Source organism: Tamandua tetradactyla, unplaced genomic scaffold (genome assembly GCF_023851605.1).
Source record: "Tamandua tetradactyla isolate mTamTet1 unplaced genomic scaffold, mTamTet1.pri scaffold_130_ctg1, whole genome shotgun sequence".
Lineage (NCBI taxonomy): Eukaryota > Metazoa > Chordata > Mammalia > Pilosa > Myrmecophagidae > Tamandua > Tamandua tetradactyla.
The window spans coordinates 181,057-199,929 of NW_027518267.1; the positions used below are offsets into that span (position 1 = coordinate 181,057).

At 36.6% G+C, this 18,873-nt stretch overlaps 1 pseudogene; it reads left to right on the plus strand.

Moving 5' to 3' along the window:
* The first annotated feature begins 12,057 nt into the window (after positions 1 to 12,057).
* On the plus strand, positions 12,058 to 12,975 carry LOC143673110 (olfactory receptor 9G19-like; annotated as a pseudogene).
* Positions 12,976 to 18,873: the final 5,898 nt, after the last annotated feature.

An 18,873-nucleotide genomic window follows, 5' to 3' on the forward strand; every position in this document is an offset into this window, starting at 1 on the left:
TTTGGCAAGGTTTCTGCTGCTCATTTTGAGGGTGACAATGAATCAACAAAATTTATTGTTTGGGCTACCAATAACTCCAGTCTTTCAGCTATGGTTTCTGGCCATGATTCTTTTCAGTGCATCCACTTCAGCTTGGATTTCTGTCACTTTATTTATGCCCCTTATTCTTAGAATGTTGTTTGAGCAGTGCAGCCAAGACACTTGAACACTTGCTATCCATGGCATATGACCTGTTGCACATAACAATTTGATCATGATCTGTTGTGCTTACTTGTTAGCAAGGTTTGTCTTCATTCTATAAAATGCATCCTTGCCTTAGATCAACCCCATGTCCTTGGTGCCTGGCAGGGAGTCTATAACACAGTTAATGTTGGACCTAGTTGTGGTTTTGGAGACAGGTTAAACATACTAGGATAAATGGTTTTGAACTTTGGCTTTGTCAGCCTACACATTTGCCACCTAGTCTATTGTATGTACAGCGCTTTTGGTGTCTCAGATAACTCATCTGTAGATGGAAATGATAATTACCTTTACTTCACAAGGTTGCTGTGAATGATGAAATCAAATGAAAATTCTGAACCAGTTAGAAGAGTGTCTGACCCATACTAAGTGCTCAATAAGTATCATGAACACATATAAGGGAGAAATGAACAATCTTTTAGTTACATTAGTCAATATGAAACCATTATTTTCACTTCTGAATCAGGTAATTCTTTTATGAGGAGTGAGGGCACATGTTTTTACAAAATCTATCTGTATTGATATGGAGGATAAGTAATTTACAACCATATCGAAAGCAATATATTCATAGCTGGATAGATAGTCAACAATATGCATCTCTAAATTTTGCATGGTAAACAAGAAACAACTTGAATTTTACAACTTGGTTATCTCAGCTTATAATCCTAACTGTATGGAAGTTTTGAGTTTATGTTGAACAAAGTCAATGACTGCACCTGAACTTGTTTTTGCATGTATGGGGACTGCAAGACACATTTCATAGAGTTACTTGACAATTAAATAATGTTCTAGGAAGATATTTTCTAAACAGTAGATTATCAATATTTCATAATCATCTTTTAAAAAAACTTCTCTTCATTTGCTTTGAGTAAAATTCTCAGAAATGAGTCAACACAGATTTAATTGCCTCTGCACAATCTCTCCAGGGTATCAATCCCTGAGGTCCTTAAAGAATCAAGTACACAGGGGAGGAGGAGCAGTTATAAGTTTTCCAGATCCACAGCGGGCATCTTTCATGGGTTAAGGCAGTAAAAGTTACAAGTAAGTTTCCTGATACTGGTGAGTGTGTAATGGAATGTTTCTGTGCTCATAATCAGTACTTGTTGCAAATGTAAGACTGTAGGAATCATTCAGCAGATGCTTTGGACATTATTGGAAACATTTTTCTGACCTGTATATATAAGGTGCCCATCTAAGGATAACATCTGAATCCTCTGCATTATCATATTTGTTTTGAATTAAGGAATTATATTCAGAAAGTAAGGGAACCATGCAATCCAGTAGCAACCTGCTATCATGTAAGAAAAAGATGACTTAGGGAGAAAACACCACTTACTAACTGTGTAATTCCTAAATTCATATTAATTTGATCATCTACATATTATTGTTATTGACTTTAAACCTACTTATGATAAGTATTTGAGGAAAGAAATGAAATGTTGCATAGGAAATACTAAGCCAGCACCTGAGTCAAAGTTTGAAAATGCTTTGCGATGATTTTTTTTAAATGATGAAATTCTGGGATCATTAAGAGAATCAGAGAATATTAGAATCAGATGGGATCAAGATTGTGATTGGGTCCGGGTATTTGTAACTCTTCCCCAAAGGTAACCTCTTTTAGTTATCTTGAATTCCACACTTTCATAGATGTTGTCCAGCCATAAAATATTTCTCATTTTGTACTTATTCATTTAAAATAGTCAGTCTAAGTGACTTTGCAATAAATCTACAAATAAACAAGTGATAAAAAATTAACTGATTTATTTCCCATCAAAATCACATGAGGAAGAGTCCATTTTAGTGAAGGTGAAAGAAAAAAGTTATATACAGAAATGAGATGTCCACAATATAACAAAATCAGCTGTACTGGAGAAAATAGTAGTAAGAAATATCAAGAAGTGAACTACATTGCAATAGAAAAGGCAGAGAATAAAAGAGATAAAATCTTGCATATCTGAAACTTGAGTAGTAAAGGAGCTAGTTATGAGGATGCCTTGGATGAGCATTCCTGAAGTATAGAGGACCAACTGCAAAAGCCATCAAGCTGTATTTCATACTTGAGTAGAATGGAGGGGAGCTATGACTGGAGCATAGCAAGCAGCTAAGGGGAGAAAGGTGGGGGTCAGGAGCAGAGAGAGGAAAGGAAGGCTTATGGAGCTTGGACATCTTTGTGATAATTTTGGCTTTGGTTAACTCGAGATGTCATTGGAGGGTTGAGAGAGGATAACAAGATTTAAATGGAATTTTAACAAAGCTGTTCTGGCTCCCTTTTGAAACTGAGTCAACTGAGATGATGACAGAAATGGGAATCCATTTAGAAGTTTTGCAAATATATAAATGTCAGATGATAGTGGCTTAGTCTTGGGTGGAAACCCTGGAGTTGAGAAAAATGATCAGGTTCTAACATATTTTAAAGATAGAAACAAGAAATTTTGCTAATTAATTGGATATGGTGTGAAAGATCAAGAGGATAGATATTGAATGCTATTGCATGATTTCCTCTAGACTGGATTAATTCCATTTTCTGGAAAGGGATTTTGGAGTGAGAAGCAGGACTGGGAAAATTTTTCAAGAACTCAGTTTTGCTTAAAATGTCCAGTAGACATCCAGTAAGAGGTGTTAAATAGACATATGGATGTATGGGTCTGGAGTTCATAAGAGAGAAGTGGTTAGCAGATATACAATAAGACTCATTTATAAATACAGAACAATTAAAGCCATCAGACTTAATGGGATCACCCAGGAGTAAATATAGAAGGAGAAGGAAAGATGTTAAAGCATTGATTTGGGGGCACTTCAAAATTCAGAGGCTGTGGCAGTAGTGCTGAAAACAAGCACCAAACGGAGTAGAAGGAAAGCAAGCTTCTCAGATCATAAAGGGATGAAGTTGGAAATCAATAATAGGGAGAGTGTCAGAAAATTCGCAAATACGTGGAGCCTCAACAACACACTATTAAACAACTAGTGGGGAAAGGAAGAAATTACAAGATAAATTAGTAAATATCTCGAGGCGAATGAAAATGAAAACACAACGTATCAAAACCTATGGGACACAGCAAAGGCAGTGCTAAGAGGGAAATTTATTGCCCTAAATGCCTATATCAGAAAAGAAGAAAGGGCAAAAATTCGGGAATTAGCTGTCCACTTGGAAGAACTGGAAAAAGAACAGCAAACTAAACCCAAAGCAAGCAAAAGGAAAGAAATAATGAAGATTAGAGTGGAAATAAATGAGGTTGAGAACATGAAAACAATAGAGAAAATCAATAAGACCAGAAGTTGGTTCTATGAGAAAATCAACAAGTTTGATGGGCCCTTAGCAAGACTGACAAAAAGAAGAAGAGAGAGGACGCAAATAAATAAGATCAGAAATGTAAGCGAAGACATAATCACTGACCTCACAGAAATAAAGGAGGTAATAACAGGATACTATGAACAACTTTATGCTAATGAATACAACAATGTAGATGAACTGGACAAGTTCCTAGAAAGGCATGAACAACCAACTTTGACTCAAGAAGAAATAGATGACCTCAACAAACCAATCACAAGTAAAGAAATTGAATCAGTCATTCTAAAGCTTCCCAAAAAGAAAATTCCAGGACCAGATGTCTTCACATGTGAATTCTACCAAACATTCCAGAATTAGTATCAACTCTGCTCAAACTCTTCAAAAAAATTGAAGTGGAGGGAAAACTACCTAATTCATTCTATGAAGCCAACATCACCCTCAACCAAAACAAGGTAAAGATATTACAAAAAAAGAAAACTACAGATCAATCTCTCTAATGAATATAGATGCAAAAATCCTCAACAAAATTCTAGCAAATCGAATCCAGCAACACATTAAAAGAATTATACATCATGACCAAGTAGGATTCATCCCAGGTATGCAAGGATGTTTCAACATAAGAAAATCAATTAATGTAATACACCATATCAACAAATCAAAGCAGAAAAATCACAAGATCATCTCAATTGATGCAGAGAAGACATTTGACAAGATTCAACATCCTTTCCTGTTGAAAACGCTTCAAGGGATAGGAATACAAGGGAACTTCCTTAAAATGATAGAGGGAATATATGAAAAACCCACAGCTAATATCATCCTCAATGGGGAAAAATTGAAAACTTTCCCCCTAATATCAGGAACAAGACAAGGATGTCCACTATCACCACTATTATTCAACATCGTGTTGGAAGTTCTAGCCAGAGCAATTAGACAAGAAAAAGAAATACAAGGCATCAGAATTGGAAAGGGAGAAGTAAAACTATCACTGTTTGCAGATGACATGATACTATACGTCGAAAACCCTGAGAAATCCACAGCAAAACTACTAGAGCTAATAAACGAGCACAGCAAATTGGCAGGTTACAAGATCAACATTCAAAAATCTGTAGTGTTCCTATATACTAGCAATGAACAAGCTGAGGGGGAAATCAAGAAACAAATTCCATTTACAATTGCAACTAAAAGAATAAAATACTTAGGAATAAATTTAACTAAAGAGACAAAAGACCTATACAAAGAAAACTACCAAAAACTGTTAAAAGAAATCACAGAAGACCTAAATAGATGGAAGGGCATACTGTGTTCATGGATTGGAAGGCTAAATATAATTAAGATGTCAATTCTACCTAAATTGATTTACAGATTCAACACAATACCAATCAAAATCCCAACAACTTATTTTTCAGAAATAGAAAAACCAATAAGCAAATTTATCTGGAAGGGCAGGGTGCCCCGAATTACTAAAAGTATATTGAGGAAAAAAAACGAAGCTGAAGGTCTCGTGCTGCCTGACTTTATGGCATATTATGAAGCCACAGTGGTCAAAACAGCATGGTACTTGCATAAAGATAGATATATTGACCAATGGAATCGAATAAAGTGCTCAGATATAGATCCACTCATCTATGGACATTTGATCTTCGATAAGGCAGTCAAGTCAACTCACCTGGGACAGAACAGTCTCTTCAATAAATGGTGCCTAGAGAACTGCAAAAGAATGAAAGAGGACCCATATCTCACACCCTAAACAAAAGTTAACTCAAAATGGATCAAAGATCTAAACATTAGGTCTAAGACCATAAAGAAGTTAGAGGAATATGTAGGGAGATATCTTATGAATCTTATAATTGGAGGCAGGCTTATGGACCTTACACTTAAAGCAAGAGCACTGAAGAAAGAAAGAAAGAAATGGGAGCTCCTCAAAATTAAACATTTTTGTGCATCAAAGAACTTCATCAAGAAACTAAAATGATAGCCTACACAATGGGAGACCATATTTGGAAATGACATATCAGATAAAGTTCTACTATCCAGAACTTATAAAGAGATTGTTCAACTGAACAACAAAAAGACAGCCAATCCAATTACAAACTGGGAAAAAGACTTGAACAGACACTTCTCAGAAGAGGAACTACAAATGGCCAAACGGCACATGAAGAGATGCTCAATGTCCCTGGCCATTAGAGAAATGCAAATCAAAACCACAATGAGATATCATCTCACACCCACCAGAATGGCCATTATCAACAAAACAAAAAATGACAAGTGCTGGACAGGATGTGGATAAAGAGGCACACTTATCCAGTGTGGGTGGGTATGTCAAATGGTGCAACCACTGTGGAAGACAGTTTGGCAGTTCCTCAAAAAGCTGAATATAGAATTGCTGTATGACCCAGTAATACCGTTGCTAGGTATCTACTCAAAGGACTTAAGGGCAAAGACACAAACGGACATTTTTTTTATTAATTAAAAAAAAATTAACTAATACAACATTTAGAAATCATTCCATTCTACATATGCAATCAGTAATTCTTAATATCATCACATAGATGTATGATCATCATTTCTTAGTACATATGCATTGATTTAGAAAAAGAAATAGCAAGACAACAGAAAAAAAAATAAAATGATAATATAGAGAAAAAATAAAAATAAAAATAAAAAATATATAGAAAAAAACTAAAAAAAAACTATAGCTCAGATGCAGCTTCATTCAGTGTTTTAACATAATTACATTACAATTAGGTAGTATTGTGCTGTCCATTTTTTTTTTAGAAATCATGCCATTCTACATATGCAATCAGTAATTCTTAACATCATCACATAGATGCATGATCATCGTTTCTTAGTACATTTGCATCGGTTTAGAAGAACTAGCAATATAACCGAAAAAGATATAGAATGACAAACAGACATTTGTACACCAATGTTTATAGCAGCATTATTTACAATTGCAAAGAGAAGGAAACACCCAAAATGTCCATCAACAGAAGAGTGTCTAAACAAACTGTGGTATATACATACGATGGAATATTATGCAACTCTAAGACAGTATAAACTTATGAAGTGTGTAACAACATGCATGGACCTAGAGAACATTATGCTGAGTGAGACTAACCAAAAACTAAATGACAAATATTGTGTGGTCTCACTGATATGACCCAACATTAGTGAATAAACTTGGACTATGTCATTGGTAACAGTCACCATCAGGAGATAGAAATAGGGTAAGATAGTGGGTAATTGGAGCTGAAGGGATATGGACTGTGCAACAGGACTGGATACAAAAACTCAGAAATGGACAGCACAATACTACCTATCTGTAATGTAATTATGTTAAAACACTGAATGAAGCTGCATGTGAGAATGACAGAGGGAGGAGGGGTGGGGACATAAATGAAATCAGAAAGAAAGATAGATGTTAAAGATCGAGATGGTATAATCTAGGAGTGTCTAGAGTGTATAATAATAGTGAAATCTACAATGTATGAATTTTAAAAATGTTTTGACATGGGGAAGCACAAAGGGATGTCATTGTGCAGGGTGCTGAAAATAGATGATAACTAATACTTCAAAATGTCACATTATGTGTAAGACTAAAGCAAAAAATGTTTATTTGTTACAAAATTTAGATTTTGACTAGAGCATTTCCTAATACAACTTATGTAGATAGTTTTATTGAATGTCATAAGTACTTGGAATCTCAGGTAGCACTTGAGATTTTGTTGGTGTGTCCAGAGTGATCCCCCGATGAATCCCAGAATGATTTGATCAGTGACTGGAAAAGTATTTGCAAGCCCCCTTCGGGGAATGGTGAGAGTGGGGAGAAATTCAACTTTCCCAAGTTGAATTCTTGATATTCTCACAAGCAGTGTGGACAACCAAAGCTATAGGCTGAGCCCCCAGTCTTGAGGTTTTTTCACATGAAACTTAACCCCACAAAAGATAGGTCAAGTCTACTTAAAATTTAGGCCTAACAGTCACCCCCAAGAGAGCCTCTTTTATTGCTCAGATGTGGCCTTTATCTCCAACCAAAATGATAAGCAGTCCCACCACCCTCCCCCTCTCTGCATGGGACATGACTCTCAGGGGTGTGGACCTTCCTGGTAACGTGGGACAAAGATCCAGGAATGAGCTGAGACGCAGCATCAAAGGACAGAGAAAAACCCTAGAATGAGCTGAGAATTAACATCAAGAGACTGAGAGAACCTTCTCGACCAAAATGGGGAAGAGTAAAATGAGACAAAGTGTCAATGGCTGAGAGATTCCAAACAGAGTCAAGAGGTTATCCTGGAGGTTATTCTTATGCATTAAGTAGATATCACCTTGTTGTTCAAGATGTAGTGGAGAGGCTGGAGGGAATTGCCTGAAAATGTAGAGCTGTGTTCCAGTAGCCATGTTTCTTGATGATGATTGAACAATGATATAGCTTTCACAATGAGACTCTGTGAATGTGAAAACCTTATGTCTGATGCTCTTTTTAGCTACTATATCAACAGAAGTGTAGAACATAAGGAATAAAAATAAATAATAGGGGGAACAAATGTTAAAATAAATTCAGTTTGAAATAGTGGTAAATGAAAGCGAGGGGTTAGGGGTATGGTACGTATAGTTTTTTTCTCTCTATTATCATTTTATTTCTTTTTCTGTTGCCTTTTTATTACTTTTTCTAAATTGATGCAAATGTACTAAGAAATGATGAATATGCAACTATGTGTTGATATTAAGAATTACTGATTGTATATGTAGAATAGAATGATTTCTAAATGTTTTGTTTGTTAAATTTTTTTAATTAATAAAAAAAAGAAGGCAATTCCAAGATGTAAGTGATCCAGGATGGTCTTCTCCACCACATAGGACGCCCTGGTTGCAAAAGCTGAAGAATTGAGAAGCAGAGAAACAGAGATCTTCTGGATGGTGTAAGCAGCATAGGGTGCCCCTTTCCAAATGGTAGCCGGGCATCCTCAGGAGTGCACAGATAGGGAGATGGGGAGTAGGAAGTAAACTAAGCTGTGTTGTTTGAATGTGCTACCTTCAACAGCAGGGCCCTGTGACTCACCCCCATATCTGAATGCAATCTCCTGCCACCCTTCACTCAAAGCACATCCACTCCATTGCCCCCGTCATTTGCGACCCACCCCAACCACCTACTCTAAGCACATATATGCCTGCCCCAACCCAATCCACCTCTCCTGAACAAGCACAGTCTCGCTCAACACTCCAGAGACCCCCTTCCCCTCCCTGACTGCTACATCACCACATATAGGCTACAACACTTACCTTCACACCCAGCTAACCCATATCCAGGACATATAGTCACACAGCCACACTCCTGAGCTCTGTGCATGTATATATCAGTTTATAGATACCCAAATCTGCACATGTGCATAATCTCCCAGTCATGGCCCTACTCTCTGGGCAAGTGCTGACATGCACATCTAGGATACACCTGCCCCCAGTCCACACAGACACAATCCCTACTGGCTGCAAGTGAGCTCTACACATGCACACAGAGGGCCTTGTGCCCTAGACAAGCACACACAAGGGCCCCATTCCCCAGACCACAGCCACATCCTCCCTGCTGTTGGGCACCCACACATTCCTCATTGACTTCTTGACCACTGCACTCCCTCACCTTGCCCCACAAATGTGTACACTTTCCCACCCCCAAGCACAAGCGCCCTGCTCCCACACCTGGCAGGTGTTCATGGGTGGATTTGTGCTACATAGACTCCACCCTGCACACCATGTTCCCACCTCTACACACACCTGCACACCCAAGCCAGGGCACCACCCACCCAACGCCAACCCCCTCTGACCCATGTTCCATAATCATGATGACTTCTGCCTGACCCTATACAATCACGCATCTGCATCCAGGGCACTCTGGAGCTCTCCCCTTGCACAAGGAAACACCGTCAACCTGCCCTCCCATGCCCCAACCTCTGTAATACCTACCCTACACCCTAATACTCATGACCCCCATACTTCCCATGCCCACCCACGTCCTACCTGCACAGAAGCACCTGTGTATCCACACCACCTCCTCATCTGCCTCCCACGATGCTGTACCCTTTGTGTCCCCCACAAAGCACCCTGATCCTGTTCTCCAGATTCTGCCTGAGCTGCACCCCATACCCTCAGGCCCCACACCACACCTCTGCAACTCCTAGACAAGAATCCCATGTTGAGAGGCACCAGTATAGTGTCCCCAACCTGTGCCTATATCTGAGATGCAACACACCACCACATTGTTGTTCCCAGCACCGTGCTTACATCCTGCTCTGATTCCATCCCATAAAAACAAAGCTGTAGACTACTGAAGGAACATTTCAAAGTAAACCTAACAATATATTTACAGGCCATGAAGACAATGAAAGATCACCATGCATATAAGAATGCAGACAGATAAAACCCAGCCTAATGATCAAATTAAAACTTTGGAGGAGACATAGATTTTGGAACAACTAAACAAAAATGTTCGAATAATTCTACTAAGTAAAATAAATGAGGTGGCTAATGACATAAAGGAGATCAAGAAGACAATAGAAGAGCATAAATAGGAATTTGAAAGAATAAATAGAAATATTAGTAGTGTAAATTTACCAACTAAAAGATATAGATTAGCAGAGTGGATTAAGAAATATAATCCAGTGATATGCTTCTTACAAAAGACTCATCTTTGACATACAGATACAAATAGATAGAAGGTGAAATGATGAAAAAAATATGTTCCATGAAAGTTGTAAGCAAAAGAAAGCAGGAGTAGCTATACTAACATCAGACAAAATAGACTTGAAGTGTAAAAACATCGTGACACAATGAAAGACACTATATATTAATAAAAGTGTTAATTCACCAAAAAGAAATATCAGTCCTACATATTTATGTTCCCAATTAAGTAGCTCCAAAGTACATGAGAGAGTATTGGCAAAACTGAAGGGAATGATAGACATTTCAGCAATAATAGTAGGAGACTTCAATATAACACCCTTCTTTATAAAGAGAAGTAGACAGAAGGAAAGCAAGCAAGCATGGTGACCTGAAAATGAAGTGTGTGAAATATTTCCAGCAATATAGAGTGATATACTATTTCAAATGCTGCAGATGGAAAAATATGATGAGGACTGAAATTTGATTATTGGATTAATCTACCTAAAGTTCACTGGATATTGATAAGACCTTCTTTAGTTGGTTTTAGGAGAAAAAACTTGGTCTGAGCAATATACTCTTGTTTGAGATTTTGTTCAGATTAAAGTGAACTAAATGCTAGCAATGAGAGTCTATTATGAACAGCATTTTCTTAGGTTCCAAGTGAATGGACCTACAAAGGGTAATAAGCATATTCACTGGGATTTATGTTTATTTAGCTATAAAATGACAGGTTGGTGAGCAGGTAGCATGATTGCAATTATCCCATAAGTTGGCTGTCATTGTGCATCTTGTAGGTATATTACTGTGTACATTAAATATTTCAGTTACACATTACAGAATATTTTATGTTTGCAGAGAATACACAGATTATTAGACACTTTTACTTGTGTTTGCAGTGAATTCTGAAAACAATGGGCACATTTCTGTTTTTGATGAAATACTGAATCATGTAGTCATTTTCTAATGCATTTATTTTTGCTTAATTTTTATTATGTAAAACCCTTAATAATAAAACATAAAAACCATAAAAAAGAAAATAGCATAATATTCCAGAGTTAACCCAAATTCACTTAACAATAGAAGTAGCTCTTTAATTTTATTATTACTATTTTTTAAATTATTGTTTTTCTTTTTTTTTTCATGAGCAGGCACCAGAAAGCAAACCCAGATCTCTGGTATGGCAGCGAGAACTCTGCCTGCCGAGCCACTGTGGCCTGCCCTCTTTTGCTATTTTTAAGTATTATGTGTCTATTATTGAATATGGGTGAAAGACATTTTACCAGATGTTTTCTGTAATGACATCATTGAATTTCTACTTCTGTATATATATTTTAAATATCTCATATCAGATTGTCCTCTAGCATTTTTTCCTTGTGATATCCTGGTGTTTTCTATATCTGTAGATATTATTATGACATATGATTCCAATCGGTGCATAGTGTGACAGATAGGTGTGCATCACAAGAAGATATCTCTTTCTTTAAAAAATGTATTAAAAACATGTATGTAACACTCTATTTTAGGAGAAAACATGTCACATTTTAAGTTAGAAATCATACATTTAGCCCAAAAGCAAATCAACAGGAGGAAGAAAACAACAACACAAAAAAATAGGAATGATAAGCCTCTCTTTCATTTAGTTAAACAGTCATCCCTAGAAGAAAAAAAGCAACTAACAAACTTAGAAACTTGAAATTTCAATATGTATTTGTAAAATCTTATTGAGTTTTGCAAAATAAAAAGTCTAAAATGTATATATGTATTGATCCATTCATTCTAAACCTCTAGAATTTAGTATATTTTCAGTATATGCAGCACAATGGTTCATTATGAACACTAATTATCTCCTCTCTTAGGTGAAACTCCTTGCAGCCATGGAGACGTGCAATCATACCGTGACTCACTTCATCCTGGTGGGCTTCACCACAGATCCCGTGATGCAGTTGGTTCTGTTTGGGGTGTTCCTTGGAGTTTACTCTGTGACTGTGGTGGGAAACACCACTCTCATTGTGTTGATGTGCAATGACTCCTGGCTCCACACACCCATGTATTTTTTCATTGGAAATCTGTTTTTCCTGGATCTCTGGTATTCCTCTGTCAACACCCCAAATATTCTAGTGATCTGCATCTCTGAAGACAAGAGCATCTCCTTTGCTGGCTGTGTAGCACATGTCCTCTTCTCCACTTGGCTGGGCTACAGCAAGTGTTTTCTGTTGGCTGCCATGGCTTATGACCACTATGTGGCCATCTCCAAGCCACTACTTTATTCTCAGGTAATGTCTATAAAGCTATGTGAATTTTTGGTGACTGCTTCATATCTTGGTGGGTTTAGTAACTCTGCTGTCATCACAAAAAGAACTTTTGCTTTGAAATTCTGTGGGAACAACATCATTGATGACTTTTTCTGTGACTTCCTTCCCTTGGTGAAGCTCACTTGTGGCAGGAATGATGATTACCAGGCTGTGCTATTCTTCCTCCTGGCCTAAAATGTCATTGTCCCCACTCTGTTCATCTTGGCCACCAACCTCTTCATCATTGTCATCATCTTGAGGATCCACTCCACCCAGGGCCGCCTCAAAGTCTTCTCCACCTGCTCATCCCACCTGACATCTGTCACCTTATACTATGGCTCTATTCTCTACATATATGTTCATCTCTGGTCTAGCTATTCTCTGGATAGGGACAAAATAATTTCTATATTTTACACAGTGGTGTTCCCCATGTTGAACCCAATGATCTACAGTCTGAGGAATAAGGATGTGAAAGAGGCTCTCTATACACTCTTCAAATAAATCCTTTTTCTCTACCTTTAAGAAAATGCAGCACAATTTTGATCAGGGTATTTGTATCTCATGCAATGCTCCCACTGAGTCCCATCATGATCAAGGATGGTTATGGAGTTACAGAAGTTCTCACCTTGGCACATGATTTTGTAAAAGACACAGGATAAGAAATTAAGAGCAACCTATGAGGTAGTAGACTTATAAGAAGCACAATAAATTGGAATTAATTCCATATTTGCATTGATAAAAAGCAGCCAAATGAATAACAAAAATCTAATATGTAAAAGAACTCCCCTTGAAAGCAGAGTAAAAGAACACTGTCTTCTCTTTAGTGTAAGTAGATTTAGGCAGACTGAAACAAAGTATTTATCTATGTAATAATTTCTTAAAAGTAGGAGAAAATGTGCTTTATTAATTGCTGATATCTTCCTATGATTGAAAACTAGACAACAATCATCATTCTCTTATCTTTTCACAGAATTTCAAATCATTTTTGTATTCCCTAGATCCCCCAGAGTATTAGAACAGAGGTCCAGTAGCATCTGGGAATGAACTTGGTGCAATATAAACTCAGAAGTCATGATTTCAGCAATGTTTTCATCTCTTATGTATATTCTTCAATTAAGGAAGAATTCATAATCAATAAGTTTGACTTATATGAACCACTCTAAAGGCCTATGGTTTATTTTTTTTTGAGACAGTTTACAAGGATTTTGTCATCCAAATTGTGATATTCTGAGTATGAAAACACAATTATTATAATAAAACAGACAATAACTATGGCAAAAATAAACAAAGTAAGAAATGTAGTACATATGTACATGTTGAAAAGAAAAATGTTTGTATAGAGAATACAAACAGGGATAAAAAGGAACATATTGGAAAGGTTCCATGTAATTTTGAATGCTTTTCATATGTAAGGCAAGGTTAATATAACTTATTTTAATAAAATATAACATGCCCTGGTGTTTATTAGTGTAACAGTAAAAAAAAAAAAGAAGAAACTGTTATTAGCCATGTAGTCACAGAAAAAGCAGACATGGGGCGGGCCGCGGTGGCTCAGCGGGCAAGAGTGCTTGCCTGCCGTGCCGGAGGACCCCGGTTCGATTCCCGGCCCCAGCCCATGTAAAAAACAAACAAACAAACAAACAAAATATAATAAAACAAGAAAATGTTTAAAAATGTTTCCCTTTCTTCCTCCCTTCCTTCCTTCCATCCTTCCTTCCTTCTCTGTCTTTCCTTCCTTTAAAAAAAAAAAAAAAAAAAAAAAAGCAGACATGCCACACAGAATCAGGAAGAACCAGTCAGCACAGATGTCCAGACAATTTAACCTGGAAAGTGAGTCCCAGAGATACATAGTGTCTATTTTCACATGCTGTAAACTAAATGAAACCCAAAATAAAAAAGCACTGGAATTCTAAAATTCTTGATTTATACAAATATTCTGAATAGGGGAGCTACTTATGCTGATTCAGGCATTTTCAATTACATGAACTCCCAATAATTCCCACCCCTGATATTAAAATTCTGATAGAATCATGTGCTCTTTTAAGTATAAACCTATTAAATCAGTAATAACAGTGTCAGACAATCAGTTATTTAATGCCAGCCAAATTAAAGTGAAAAATACTTAAACTGGAGGGAAACACCTGTTAAAAACTCAATCTGAGGTGAAACAGTTTTAATTAAGATGTGCTATTATTGCAAACCCTGAGATTGAATACAAAAATGAAGCTAAAACTGATGGTCAAGAATTCCTATTTTTATCCTCTCAAGAGAAGGAACCAAGCTCTATTTTCCAAACAAAAATCAATATCTATTCAGAGACTGTAAACTTAAATAGGCCTAAGTGTATATTTATACTATTTTGTATCTCAAAAGCTATCTCAACTCCAGAATCATGTCTAAATAATAACTCTAGTAAAATCATGTCTAAATAAACCCTAGTTATAAGATAAAGAAAAGCTGATAATAATCTTAGGAAGACAAAATAAATATTGGCTTAAAAATATTTAATTAAACATATGGGGGTTTCAAGGTTAGTGCAGTGGTAGAGCTCTCACCTGCTGTGCATAGGACTGGGGTTCCCTGCCTGTGTAATTCCCCTTCCCAAGAAAGAAAATCAAAATCAACAAATGGTGCTGCAATAACAAAATAGCCACACGGAAAAAAAATGAAATATGACTCCCACCATACAGCATACAAAAAAATAAATTATGGCATGATGTTTTAGAATATGTATAAGTTTACCCAAAAGGTTTTAATCACTGTGTTTTAATAGGTCATTCATTGATCAAATCAAGGTTTAAAAGCAATAAAATTCTTTCATATTAATTTGGAATTAGCATATAAATTATTTAAAAATGTAATTTTTCAATTATAAATTTAAAAATGAAAATCTCAAGGCAAAGATATGTCTTTTAGAAATGACTTTAACGAACTCAATATTAAATAAACTAAAATTATTATGGGTGCACATACAAAAATGTCTTGATATTAAATGTTCTAATAAAAAATATAAACTCTTAATGGTTTTTTAAAGTATAGACCACAAGCCAGTGGCATTTCTCAATTATTGACTTCTTGCAATCCCTAAAAACATACTCAATTAGTTCTTTTTTTTTTTTTTTTTTTTTTAGAGAGAGGAAGGAAGGGAAGGAAAGACAGAGAGAGAAGGAAGGAAGGATGGAAGGAAGAAAGGGAAACATTTTCTTGTTTTATTATATTTTGTTTTTGTTTATTTGTTTTTTACATGGGCTGGGGCCGGGAATCGAACCGAGGTCCTCCGGCATGGCAGGCAAGCACTCTTGCCCGCTGAGCCACCGCGGCCCGCCTCAATTAGTTCTTATGTTCATAGTCAGATTTGTGTCTAAATGAAAGTCAATAGAAGTGAAGTAACAAATATCTATATAACTGAGACATACAAAATGACAAGCACCTATTACATAATTGCAAATAAAAATCATTGTCTACCTGCCTTCTTCAGGGTCATGGGCTATTCATCTTTCCAAGTCTTGCAGTTGAATGGGCCTACTTACTTGGTAAAATTTCTCAAACTTCTGAGAGAAGAAATCTTCCCTTGGGGGAGTAGATGTTGCAATCCTCTAAGTCTAACGTTAATGTGGCAGGAAATAAAATTACAGTAAACTTTTTCATATACTACTAAAGTGAACAGTTCAAACCATGATTTTATGAGAGCCATGAAGATGTAATTAAATGTGCAATAATTTTATTATGGGAAACACCTTTCTCTATGCAGGGCAAAGTGGGGTGGGAGACAGAAATGTCAAGATGTGACAAGCAGGACAAGATGCAGATCTGACACCTAAATAAAGGAGAGAAGGAAGGAATCATCAAAGAAAGCATCCTAGACCATTATGCTGTCAAAGGAAGGTTCAGCAAAGTTAGCCAGAAGGCCAGGAGCTAGCTTCAGCTATAAGATGAATTCAGGGTCAAAAAAGAGAGGTCTGCCTTTATCTCCTCTTCATGCTCACATTGACTGGTAGTCATCTCTTGGAAGCATGACTTTGGTGCAAATGTGGAAATGGATTTTCGAGCTCAGCCTTTAGATGTCCTGGTCAAATGTATTCTCTGAACTTGGAAGTCTGCAAAATTCATTTTACTGACCACTACGATGTTTCATCTTCAAACCCTTAGTTCCTGGGGATGTATATTCTTGATAAGAAAAGAGAGCATCATATATTGGCCACCATTTAAAATTTTACAGCATATCTTGGAGAACACCTCAAAAATCACGATGCAGCCTTCCTCTAACTATTGCACAATTCCAAAAAATCTATTTCTTCTGGATGATGTGCTAATAGTAAAATCAATATTTTCTATGGGCAGGAGGCCATGTTATTATACTTTTGTCCTCTAATGTATCTGGAACACATTTCCTGGCATACCAACCTGATGAATTAGGTATTATAAAGTCTGTATTGAGAAATGCTTCCAGGAAAATGCCAACTTTAAAATGGATTAATATAGCAAACACATTCAATAAATGTACCCATTCCTGACAGGAAAATCACTGCCACTGCTGTTCTGGATTAGTAGGAAGTATTCTAATTGAATCAAGCTATTAGTCCAGTGTGTTACCAATCTTCCAGAAAAATGATGGCTTTGCAGATGCACAGTGGTGGCCTTCATTGTAGGAAGTTTGGATACTGTAGAGTTCAGGTGACCAAATCAGTCTTGATGAGTAAAATCCATACGATGGTCCCATGTCAACAGGTGTGCACATTTTGTATAGAGCCACTTGCACTGTTGTATCTGAGAAAGAAGAAAGGAGCATGTCCTCATATACACCATGATTAGTGAGAGCTCTCTGCATTTGCAAGTATGGATATATGTTCATATGTGTGAACATAAAGTGCTTAGGACATATAAACCCTCATAAATTTTGAAGAGTAACCACAAGTGCTAGTCTCTTGTTTTATGTAGGAAAGCTAGTAAAATGAAAGAATATTGCTTATCCCTCAAATAACTTAACAAGTTAACACTACATTGATCCCATTTAATTGTATAGGTTTTGAGGATTTGCATTTCTTTTTCTCCTTTCAGACCACACAAATCTACAAACACTACATAAAACATGACCATTGAGGACATTTTCCATGTCAGTTGTCTCCTGAACGTTAATACCATCAGCACCCTTAGCAAGAAAGCTGCTCACTAAATTAAAGGGGATTGCACAAACACATGTCAAGTTACTATTGTTGATTTTGTATAGCTCTCTCATTTAATCAACTATTTGAAGAAATCATTAACCTCTTCACTTCCCTAAGGGATGCAGTATTTACTTTGTTCATTATCTGGGCAAAGCATTTCTTGAGAGGAGCATTTTTAAAAAATTCCACTTGAACCATCAGATGGCTGCAAGATATCCAATGAATTCTTGGAGGAAATTATACAGTATACATCTTGGCTTAGGGTCTTTCCTCACAGGTTGTTGACTTTTCTCTAGGCCAAAGAAGTCTAACTTCCCTATCAGTTAAGGGTTCTGGACATGCAAAGGGGCTTAGGCCATAGAATTATATAGTGGCTATAATTCCCTCATAGGATATGAGCTAGTTTTCATATAAAACATAACATAAAAATGCATTGTTCTCATCACAAGAAAATTGACACATAGGTTGGTTTTCTGTGTATAAAACTCCTTAGATGCCACTTGATCCATGAGCCATTGCTAAAGATGTCTGCACAAGGAAACACATTGATTACCAACTTGACTTTATGGCTTATCTTTATAATTGTCCTTATCAGTCTTTGAGAGTTACACATTGCCAATGGCATTGGCCATTGTGGGAATCCAATTCTACTGAAGCTTCCAGTCATCCCTGGAGTACTTATGTTAGCCACTATAAAGCTGTACAAGGATTCTGATGACCCAATCAACAATGAATTTCTTAATGCCTTGGTAAAATCAGAATCCTTGGAGACTTGGTGGAACAAATGAGAAGTGGCAGGTGATGGTTATGCAGTTGCAGAGCACATTACACTAATGGATCATTTGAATATCTATTTTCCTCCACCATAGAATTCTTCTTTAATGTATGTCAGGTTGATCTATCATTTGATATCACTAATGGTAGATACTTTGAATTTAAGACTCAGTGAACCATCAAAGCACATTATTAATATTCTTTCACCTTAATTATATATTAAAAAGTTAAATATAGAGTTCTATGGCTAAGAGATGCAAATGTACTTCAGAGTTCATTCTGTAGGTTATTCTTATCCAAATCTCAGCCAGATATCAGAAACTTTCAGAGTGCACAAAGCCTCATGCAGCAATATTACACAAAGCCCTGCAGACATCTGGACACCAGAAATATAACAGAAGATAGAGAATTCAGTGAACTTTCTAACTTCAAAGAATTTGGATTACCCTGATATCCACCA